This window comes from Theobroma cacao, chromosome 10 (assembly GCF_000208745.1).
Source record: "Theobroma cacao cultivar B97-61/B2 chromosome 10, Criollo_cocoa_genome_V2, whole genome shotgun sequence".
NCBI classification, from domain to species: domain Eukaryota; kingdom Viridiplantae; phylum Streptophyta; class Magnoliopsida; order Malvales; family Malvaceae; genus Theobroma; species Theobroma cacao.
The window spans coordinates 18,257,512-18,269,259 of NC_030859.1; the positions used below are offsets into that span (position 1 = coordinate 18,257,512).

Genomic DNA, 11,748 nt, shown 5'->3' on the forward strand with positions numbered 1-11,748 from the left:
TGGCTAATTTGAGTAAATTTAAATAAAAGGTAAATTGGGAAAAAGTTGATTAATTTCAAAAGAATGTATATTTGTAAATTGTGAAAGTTGTAACTAATCAACATATTTAGTCATTTTATGTTATTTTATTTTAACGTAATGCAAGTTATTTATCTAAACTTGACTTTAGATATGAATTTTTTTCAAAATTTTTTTATAGAAGAAGAATTCAAAATTAATTTTTGTAAAAAAAAAAATAATTTACATAGTCTGGAATCAAATAATCAAGAAAATATTTATATATTTTTTAACACCATAAATCTTTTACCCTTAAATATTTGGCTTGTTAATAAGTATATCAATAATCTATTTAAAGATTTCTATTTTTCAAATTCTTTTTCAATTTAGTCCCCCAACATCTCAATTCTATTCAATTTAGTCCCTATACTATATATTTTTGTTCAATTTAATCACTATGACGTAGTAGAATTTTTTTTTTAGAATTTTTTTTGATACGCCATGTGGCATTGACATGTTAACATGTCAATGCCACACCAGTACTACCATGTCATCGTATAGTGCCACGTGTGTCAATTAAAATTCTATTACATAAGTATACGTATCGAATAGATAGTATATAAGTAAGTAGAGTATCAATCCCATAGAGAATTGATTTAAAATTTTACTAAGTATTAAAATTAGAACAATTTAATTTTATCCAAACAATCAATATCAAATAACTAAATTAATTAACTAAAAATAATTAATCAAAAATTAAACCAAAAAGAAAAATCAAAATAATAGTAACTTGAGTAAATATCAAATCAAACAAGTCTAGAATTATAATATCCCTCACACTTCATCTAAATCTTACCTTTCTTCCTTAACTTATTTTAATAGGTTGAATTGCTAATCTAGAGTCCTAAATTATTTATAAGGGTCTCCCGACTCATGTTATAAAAATATCCCATTTATACTAACAAACTTAATCTATAGTTCCCTAAGTTGACCTATAATTTAATTGGGCTTAAAAGTGTAATGAAAGGCTCAAAAATCAATTGTCAATCTTTAAAATTTGCATTCCCGCCACAATATACCTAGTTATTTTTCCGATATGATTTTCTCTATATTTAAGGCAAAACTGGATAAAGTGATCTTCATAAAAGTTTTAGCTCTATCTCTTATCTTTCCAATGGTTTAAGAATCGCAGCATTTAGAGTTTTGTAGAGTAAGTTATGATCAAAATACTGAAGTATATGCAAACAAACTTTCGAGTCTTTCAACACCTGATTTTCCAAAATTAAGCCCAATTCTCTTCAATCCTACAAAAATATAAAAACTAATAAATAATAACCAAATTAAAGGAAATAAACACAAAATTAAAATAACTTACTTAAAAATAAACTAATTATAAAAATAACAAAAAATAACTAAATTATAATTAAAAATTAAGGACTTAGCTAATATTTAATAACAAAATTAGACTAAAATAATTCTATAAAATAGAATTATCAAAGTGGCATTACCATGTCATTACTAGGTGCCACGTGGCATGCCACATCATCAAAATGTGACATGTTAATGCTGACATCATCACTAACGTTAGCAATGATGTCATCTTTTAACGGTAAAATTGGATGTCGTTAAGGGAAGAGACTAAATTGATGCAATTTTCAAAATCAAGAGATTAAATTGATTCAACTTTGAGTGTAGAGACTAAATTGAATAAAATTGAAGAGTACTAGGATTGGATAGGCCTTTTGACCTTTCCAAAATCATTCAAGCAATTTTGATAATTTTTGTCATTTTAAAGCTAATAAAACTATGGGTTTTTAACATGAATAATTAAGTTTAAAACTCATTTAAACAACTTCAAAAATCATTCAAACAATTTTAATCATTTTTTTAATGTCAAAATTATAATCATTTTAAAGCTAGCAAAAAACCATTAAAAATAACGAGTAATAAAACTAACATTTCACCAAGCTCTAGGGTATGAATTTTTAAGTCGAGTTATACTCAATATTATTATATTAATAAAAATTATATTAAAATTTAGAATATTTTTCTGAGAATAATAATTTAGAATTAAGAATATATTTAAAATATTTTTAATTAAATATAATTTTATTAAAAAATATATTAATAATAAATTTAATTCAAATGAGTGAATTGAGTTCAAGATCAAATGTTGCTTTTAGAGGAATCAATCAGTTTGACTCGACCCACGAATACCTTTAACTATGGATAGACACGTCAAATTTGAGAAAAAGAATTTAAGTTAAAATAATCAATGCACTTAAGTATTTAAAGATATTCTCTACTCAAATATTTAAGTTAAAATACTCTACCCCAAAAAAAAAATTCCATTGCAAAATTTACCTACATTTTTAGACAATAACATATCCCAGTGCTTTATTATTTAATAAAATTATAAATTATTGTAAGTTTCAACACTTGCATTCCATTTATTAACTCCACAATTTGTTTAAATATAAAAATTAATTCTATCTTTGGTTCGTCAAGTTTTAAGGAGTAATTTGTTTTTACTTAGTAATGAGGTCCTCGATTTTTATTTTTAAAATTTTTACTTTTACGGTTAATGATCAAATTTATCATTCTATTAAAATGGATGTTTATGAGTTTTTTTTTTTTATGTAATGTTACCAAGTTACCTCAATTTATTATCAGCTTTAAAACTCTAAACAAATGTAAATGAGTATACCTTCAGGAGTATTGTCAACATAAATCAAAGTGAACAAATACCATTTTCAAGAAGCTTCATGACAAATCTATAACTATATTCAAAAGAAGCCCCAAAGGGCTTCCTTGCTTTACACTTGGCAATGATATTGTTTGAAGAAGGAAATTAACAATAAAGCCCAAATCCAAGAGCCAATTACTTTGTAGGAGGTTCACCTCAAGATGAAAAGACATTTATATTGGTTTAACTATTTGACAAAGTCAATTGCTCTATCAATCTCATTTCATAAATTTATTAATAATATAAAAAAAATTCTTGACAGTCAAATAAATGAAAATTAACTAAATCCAAAATATGAGCTAACTTACTATTAGTATTTTTTTGATGATAGCCATATAAAAGTACAAGAATCTCATAAAATTTCCAAAGTGAGTGTTTTCAAAGTTTTTTACTTCATTCAACAGTTAAAAAATATGTTTCCTAACACATATAAAATTTGACATTAGTGGAATACCCCATTTCAAGTCTATCTTATCATCTAAAATTTATCAGCATATACAAGAGAAAAATTTAAAGAGAAAAATGAGTAGTAAAAAGAAGTACTATAATTTGTACAGTTACAGTCTTTTGCTTCATCATCAACAAACAAGCACATAATTGATTATACAATTTCAGATCACTAAATCAACCTGACTATGAAAAAAAAATAAAATACTTATATGCATTTAAGATCACTAAATCAACTTGAGTATGAAAAAAAAAACTTACATGCTTATGGGTGTCAAGCCCTACTTTATAAATACTTGTCATGACATACATGTGATGGATAGTATGTTTGTATACTAAGAGAGTCTCGAAAAATTTATAAAAGTTGGTATTGTACCTAGAGGTACAATTGAAATACCCCATACTTTGATATGGTGATAAATAAAGTTGATCGAATGCAAATTGAGGTCAATTAAAATGTTTAGAAGTGATAAAAGACGAAAGGAGTAGTTTAGGATAAAATATTTCGCAAGTGAGAAAATAATAATAAAATAATAATAATTTTATCGGAGGAGAATTTGTGAGATAAAAGGCGATTTGGAAGTCAAGTGAGGCATAATAAGGTATTTTGGGTACCAAGGAGACAAGATAAAATTTTTAGAATAAAATAATATTTTATTAATGAAATAATATTAAAATATTAATATTTAGCCGGATGTCGAAATCAGTCATGAAGAAGGATCATATGGTTGATCCAAGTGGGGGAGAAGATGACAAGCCCGACTCTATAAAAATATTTGTCATGACATACATGTGATGGATAGCATGTTTGCATGCTAGGAGAGTCCCGAAAAATTTACAAAAGTCGGTATTGTACCTAGACGTACAACAAAGTTGATTTAAGCCTCGAACTAGATCAAATAGAGAATTTACGATGAAATTAAGAATTTTAAAGTCCCAGAATGGTTTAATATGGTGATTCGGAGTTCGAGGATCAATTTGGAGTCAAACTGGAATTTTCGCTATCTAGGGGCAAAATGGTCATTTGCCACCTGAGGACAAAATGGAAATTTTTAGAAAAGATTTTTGGCCCCATTTGACTTATTGGAGTAAGATTTGAGGTTTAGAAGTGAAAAATTTTAATTTCGGTATAATTTGGAGTAAAAGGGTAAAATGGTAATTTTGCCATCCGAAATCGAAAATTTAATTTTTGAAAGGATTTTGATCAAATTTAATTATTTGGAGTGTGAAATGAGTATGAGGAGTGCAAATTATGCATTATGGCAAATTTTCAATTTTTGGGGCAAAAATGTAATTTTTGAAAAGTTCGGGGGCAAAAGTGTAATTTTGAAGAATTTGCTCCACCAAAACTTTGGAAAAATCTGGAAATTTCACTTAAGACTTGGATAAGTCAAAGGGAATGCATGGTGGAAAAAGTAGGACAAATGGATGGCTAGAAAAAAAAATGAATTAATAAAATATTTAAAATATGAATAAAATAATATTATTTCATTAAACAATAAAAAAGGCATAAAAAAATCAGCCCACCCATTCTTCTTCTTCAACATTCGGCCAAGCAAGAAACAAGAGAGAGAAAGGAGAAAATAAAACCCTAGCTAAGAAATTTAAAGGGAAAATAGGTGGAAATTCAAAAATCAAGTGAAAAAAGGTAACATTTCTTAAATTTGTCTTGTGCTTTACCTTTCCCATGCATTTTCCATCATTTTTCATGGTTGAATCATGTGATTTGAGGATGATTTGAATTCTGGTCATATGGGTTTAGAGAGAGAAAGTTGTTAGATAAATTTGATTTTGAGCTATGTTAGTGTTTAGTGTTAGTTTAGCATGTTTATGAGTAAAACAACAAGAAAAATATTTATCTTCTCCATGAATTTCCCTAGGCCGAATCTAGCCAATGGTATGTGAGGATGAGGTTGACTTTATTTTAAGAGAATTGGGTGGAAAAATGATGAATTATGAGGTTGGAAATTAAATGGGAATTTTCGGTGCAATAAATTGAAATTTTTACCCACTAGGGGTAAAAGCGTAATTTATAGTCCGGACTGATAAATTGGACCAAATTCACAGTCATTGAGGTATTGTGGATATAATTGGATAATTGAAATTGAAATGGATGGAATTGGAGTCGAATTGGGGATTTTAGGAATTTACACCGTGTATAGGCGAGTTAGGTCGGACACCGCAATTAAGCGATTGTCTAGACATTTCAAATCCTATCTAGTGCATACGCATGGATAAGAGCCTGAAATAATTTATGATAAATTGACACAATTTATTGAATTTTGTGTCATAGATTATGGATAGGTGGTGAGTCAATTGTTTCGGGTAAGAGACTGCACCCGAGGGCGGAAGATAGGAGTATTTCTACTCCTAATACTGTGAGTAAACTTATTATCGTCTTAATTATCTAGAGTAGTTTTATACAACTGTGTGATTTTATGAAAAATGGGTTTAAATGGTAAATTGCTATGTTTTAAGAGAAATTGTGATTTTATAAAATGATTTTATAAATTTTCTAGAAAATCGAATATTGGTTTTGAAAATAGAGTAATTGGAGACTGCTAGTTTGTGTTGCAAATTTATGGTTTTGAATTGAATGGCTTATGACAATAAATGAGCATGAATGGCTAAACTGATTTTGGTGTTAGAATTATTTATACTGTGTATTCAGCCTTGAGAGGCTAGGTTGCGATAAATTGCCATGTCATGCTAGAATGAATTTTATTGATTGGTGGATTATATATTAATTATTTACTGCAGAGGGGGTTCCGTGGACCAGCCTATTAGAGGGGCACGGTAAACTCCATTATATTATTACCTCGAACGGAGAGGCGCGTAGGGTATCTCCTGGGGTAAAGCTTAGGGTTCACTTCACGCCAAACCACCACGTGAAGGGGAACTCAGCCAACGCCAAGGAACGGCTGTATTTTCTCAAACTAAAAAGTATATTTTAAGTGTATACGAAATTTTAACAGCCTTGGCGGACTCGGTTGGATGCCCTGCGCAAGGTATCACCAAGTATGAGTTTTGGCACGAGCCAAAGTTTTAAGAAATTCATAAGCCAAGTTGATTTCTCGATTTATATGGATTGATTTTATTTGGTTGAAATGAGTTGAAAGGTAATGAAATTACAGTATGCTGAATTATTTTAATTGTCTCCATTTACTTGGCTTTAGATACTTTAGATGGTATCTGTTTACTCACTAGGATTTTATAATCTCACCACCCTCATTTCCTCACATTTCAGGCTCGGGGAATTCCATAGTTAGCTGACTTGACAAGGATCTTCATTTGGACTCGAATCGGTAAAAGCTGTAGGTTTCCAGCTTTCGATGCATTTTGGATAGATGTGGGCCCACGTGTCACTGTAAAAAAAATTTTATGCTTTGGTTATTTGCTCTATAGTATATATGAATATAATTATCTTTTACGCTATAAAAATTATGTACCGATAGTTTTATGAAAATTATTTTACAAGAAAATAGTTTATTTTATTGAATATTTTTATTATATTCAAATGGTCAAATTTTCACTTCAAATGAACGTTTTAGATATTTAATTTTTTTTAAATCATTAAATATATATATTCGGCTTACCTACTACATTTTTTGGCAAGTTTCGAGGTTTTCGACAAAAATGATGAAAATGCCCCTGTGAGCAAAAAAAAAATAATATGTTATATTATGATTTGGAAATGATTTGTAATCCTTCGTATTTTGATTATTTGATAACTATTGCTCACCGGGGAAGTGCGAAAGCTGGTACGAGAGTCTTGCGAGGTTTCGATCGACATTCGGGGTGAAGAATGTTTGTCGAGGCTTCTCGGCGATTGTCACGGGCTCGATGCGGAGTTTCGAGTCGTGACAATTTAGATTGGTATTAGAGCATGGTTTAAAGATAAGATATTTTGATTTTAAAGCTTTGGATTTTAAAGTTTTTGATTTTAAGGTTGTTTTAAGAAATCCACACTGACACTGCGTGGCCCCAAGTCCAGTTAAGTTAAGATAAGTTAAGTTAAGTTAAGTTAGGTTAGATTGAATAGAATGTATGCATCTACATATAGAAATCTACCTACTTTTGAGATGCATAAATAATTAAACAATTACTATTTGATTGCATATAGGTTTTGAGGTGCACTGGTGACATACACACCATATCTAGGAGAGACGGTAGTCCCGACGCCTCTCATAGTATTAGTGAGGGATCTCTAGATTCTACTGTTAGGAGCCGATGGCAGCCCGAACCGAGTAGTCCAAAAAGTGCAGATAGTAATAATATTAATGTAAGCATAAGAGGTTCCCTTTTGAGAGAATCTAAGGAATATACTAAAGAAAGGGAAAATTAAGGATAGCCGAAGGAGGTATTCGTTCTAGGAAGAGTGTGAGAGTAGTCCGACACTTTCCACCAGGCTGTGGGAGAAATGTAAGGGGACAACCAGAAAAGGATAAGGAGAAAATAACAGTGGCAAGTAGACCCCTTAGAAAAGTGTCAAGTGTACGACATTTTCCTCCCGGTTGTGGAAGAAATGCTGCACCCGTGAGTGATGAAGAGTATAGGAGAATACAACAAGCTTGGATTGAGGAGCAAAGGAAAAAAATCTCAAGAGGAGGAAAACCCGGAAGAGGATCTTCAGGAGGACTCGGAGTAGAATCTTCCGATAAGATCAGATTAAGATGATGATCCCAAGGACATGTAATATTTTCGTAGGATTTTACACTACCTTAACTCTAAGTAGATGTTGTGTAAAAGAGATAATAATTATCTGTACAAAGAAGTAAAAATAGTTTGGCTTTTAAAGTATAGGACTAGAATGTATTATAAAATGGTTGTTTAAGTAACTGAAGGTATATGGGAATCTTTAGTATGATAGAGATAAATTGGTAATATAATTATTGAGGAAGGTTATAGAAGGAAGCAATAAGGTTATAAATGACATTCGGAATGGATAATGTGATTACGTTAATGATTGTAATTTAAGCATGAAGGGGATTATTCAGTGATGTTATGACACTATGAGGTAATAGTTGGGCACAAATATAACCCAATGAAGTTAAATTATGGAATATGGGGAATATAAAATTTTGATTCAGTAAGGATTGCGAGAATAAAGTGAGGAGAAAGCTAGGCTGTTTTCGTAGTTAATTATACCGAAAGTCAATAAAATTATTGGAGTATAAGACAAAGAAGATAATTGGATAGGGATGACAATAAATTTGAGGAAAGTTGTAGATAGTAAGCAACTTATGTGTGGAGTGGTATATGTATCATGAATTTATTACACTGTATGGAAAGGATGTTTTGAGGTGGAATTTTATGAATGTTGATAAAAGTCAAAAGATGACATGAGATGAAAGTATTAATCTGGCTTAGTGTGTATGACAAGAAAATAGAAGGTACCTATACTTATGGAACTCATGATATATATCTAAAAGGGAAACCACTGGTTGAGAATGATTGATGTGGTGACTTTGAATGCAGACAAATAGCTTTGATGAGAAAATTTCTAATAGCTACAGTACTTCAGCATTGACTGTTCAACGTTATACTGCTCCGAATACCTCACGCTTATGATGCATGAGTAAGATGGGAGTGACACGATAATGAGCTTACAAATTGAATTTTGGTTGTTGGTCATTGTGTTTTGTTATCTGGGAGTCTTAAATATTCTGGAGAATGTTTACCCAAATGAATTGAAAAACTTCTTTATTGCCTTGTATAGAGGCATATAAAAAAAAAAAATTTGAAAGATTCTTGAGATGACTATATTGAGATGAGATACCAAATAATGAAAGTGTGAAGGAAGAATTACGAGACTGGTATAGAAAATCAGTTTATATAGAATATCATTACGAGAATTTGTAATATCTGTTTTGATACAGTAAAATGACAAGAGTTAGGAACAACATGAGGCTAATTGTGTGACACCCTAGAAACCTATGAAGACGAGTTAGGGATTGAATGGATGAGTACGTATTTATATATCTTTAAGATTAAGTGTTTTAGGAATACATAAACATCTTTGAGAAGAGATTATAATCATACACAGCAAGTATGAAACGTAAAATTTTTAAAACTTGCTGAGAAGCCTAACGGCTAAATCACAAGTTAAGGGATCACATGCTGTGAGACATAAGTTTAAGATAGATATTCCCAAGGAAATACTCAAGAGAAGTTTTGCTCTGGATCTCGTTAAAGCAAGCACTAAGTTATGTGATTATAAAAAGGAAGCTGTAAGCTGAGAGTGATATTAGTATTAGTATTGAAAAATACTTGAGGAGAATCTAGTTTTAAGTTTTACAATTTCAAGTACAATTTATAAATTAGTTAAGGAAGAATGATGTTATGTTCATATGAAGGAGTGGAACAAAGGATGATAGAAGTTGACCTTGAAAATGAAGTCAGATAATGAAACTTTCCTAATATATTATGGAAATTGGAATTCGAAAATGCTTAAGGCATACATGATTCAAATGGGTTTGAGTCTTAAGTGACAAATCAATATCGTAATGCAAGAAAGATACAAGGTAATATAGAGGCATGAAAGATGATTAAGGAAAAAAGGATGACTCTTAGGAATTGTGGTATTGCATGAGATGCAATGATCAAGTTGAGATAAATCTTTGAGGCATCAATAGGATTATAAAGCATACACGCATAATAGATTATAATTCAATGGAGATGACATTGTGATGAATGATATATAGTATAAGGAAACTCAAACATATGGTTGGAAATGATATGAATGATATGAAGTTATACACAAGTATAATAAGAAGGTTGACATGCACTATAAGAATTATTATATTGAAACTAGGATTGGGATACGGATGAATAAAGGGGGAATGTAGTCCAAGGCATGTGAACACATGGATTCCTATATATAAAGAGAGATGTTGACATTTGAAAATGCATGTATATATGTATATATGAAATTGATAATTTTACTAACTGAAGTGAAGAATGGTTCTCGGTAATTGGGAGATTTTGAAATAGTGTCCAGAGAGGTTAGTGAGCTAAAGTGTTAACGGACATGTAATGAACGATTAAAGTTATGAATGACTTTGAAGGTAAACCTTGAATTGTTTAAGTTCTTAATGGAACTCTATTAAAGGAAGGGTATGGACCAATATAAGATGGATGAATCAAAGTTGAGAAATTTGGTATGGAGCAAATTAATAAAACGATGAATAGGTATACATAAGTAAGTATGATATGTGATCGAAATCGGTATAATTGAGGTGAAGTTATGGTTCAAATTTAATAATGGTGATAAAGGCATGCTTAGTGTCTCGATATAAGATATCATGGTTGTGAAAAGTATTACTGATTCAGTTCCAAAGAATAATAATTGCCATAAATAAAGCATTTAATTGAACTGAAGGTGAACGAGGTGAATAACTTGAATGTCCCTATAGAAGGAACAAGGAGTAGGATCATAGAAGGAGATTCATAACGCAACATCGACGGGAATTTGAAGACGAATTCTATTTAAGTGGGGGAGATTGAAATACCCCATACTTTGATATGGTGATAAATAAAGTTGATCGAATGCAAATTGAGGTCAATTAAAATGTTTAGAAGTGATAAAAGACGAAAGGAGTAGTTTAGGATAAAATATTTCGCTAGTGAGCAAATAATAATAAAATAATAATAATTTTATCGGAGGAGAATTTGTGAGATAAAGGGTGATTTGGAAGTCAAGTGAGGCATAATAAGGTATTTTGGGTACCAAGGAGACAAGATAAAATTTTTAGAATAAAATAATATTAAAATATTAATATTTAGCCTGATGTCGAAGTCAATCAAGAAGAAGGATCATATGGTTGATCTAAGTGGGGGAGAAGATGACAAGCCCGACTCTATAAAAATATTTATCATGACATACATGTGATGGATAGCATGTTTGCATGCTAGGAGAGTCCCGAAAAATTTACAAAAGTCGGTATTGTACATAGAGGTACAATAAAGTTGATTTAAGCCTCGAACTAGATCAAATAGAGAATTTACAATGAAATTAAGAATTTTAAAGTCTCAGAATGGTTTAATATGGTGATTCGGAGTTCGAGGATCAATTTGGAGTCAAATCGAAATTTTTGCTATCTAAGGGTAAAATGGTCATTTGCCACTTGGGGACAAAATGAAAATTTTAGAAAAGATTTTTTTGGCTCCATTTGACTTATTGGAGTATAATTTGACTTATTTGAGTAAGATTTGAGGTTTAGAAGTGAAAAATTTTAATTTCGGTATAATTTGGAGTAAAAGGGTAAAATGATAATTTTGCCACCCTAGGGGCAAAATTGTAATTTTCCACCACCATGACATTTTTCCAGCACATGGTCTTCCTTTATCCTGATTTTTGACCATTGACTAATTGTGTGGTGGAGATAAAAAGGATTAAAAATTTAAAATTTTAAAAATAGACCAATAAGAAAATGCCATGTGTCATACCTTTATTATTTTATTGTTTCTTTATAAAAAGGCATAAAATCAGCCCATTTTCTTCATATGGCTGGCCAAGCAAGGAGGAGAGAGAAAGAGAGGAAGAACAAAGGGAAAAA

The 11,748-nt window shown here is 30.5% G+C and overlaps 2 long non-coding RNA genes across 3 annotated transcripts in view; both read left to right on the top strand.

Moving 5' to 3' along the window:
- Positions 1–7,837, top strand: part of LOC108663821 — a 54,469-nt gene extending 46,632 nt beyond the window's left edge. The window contains exon 2 of the long non-coding RNA XR_001929932.1: positions 7,314–7,837. This is a non-coding gene — a long non-coding RNA (uncharacterized LOC108663821). The remainder of the gene's footprint in view (positions 1–7,313) is intronic.
- Positions 4,798–6,472, top strand: LOC108663820. Of its 2 annotated transcripts, none has more exons than XR_001929931.1 (3): positions 4,798–4,838; positions 5,495–5,568; positions 6,438–6,472. It is a non-coding gene; the product is annotated as an uncharacterized LOC108663820 (long non-coding RNA). The 2 variants fall into 2 exon arrangements; XR_001929930.1 differs by lacking the exon at positions 6,438–6,472 and adding an exon at positions 5,951–5,990.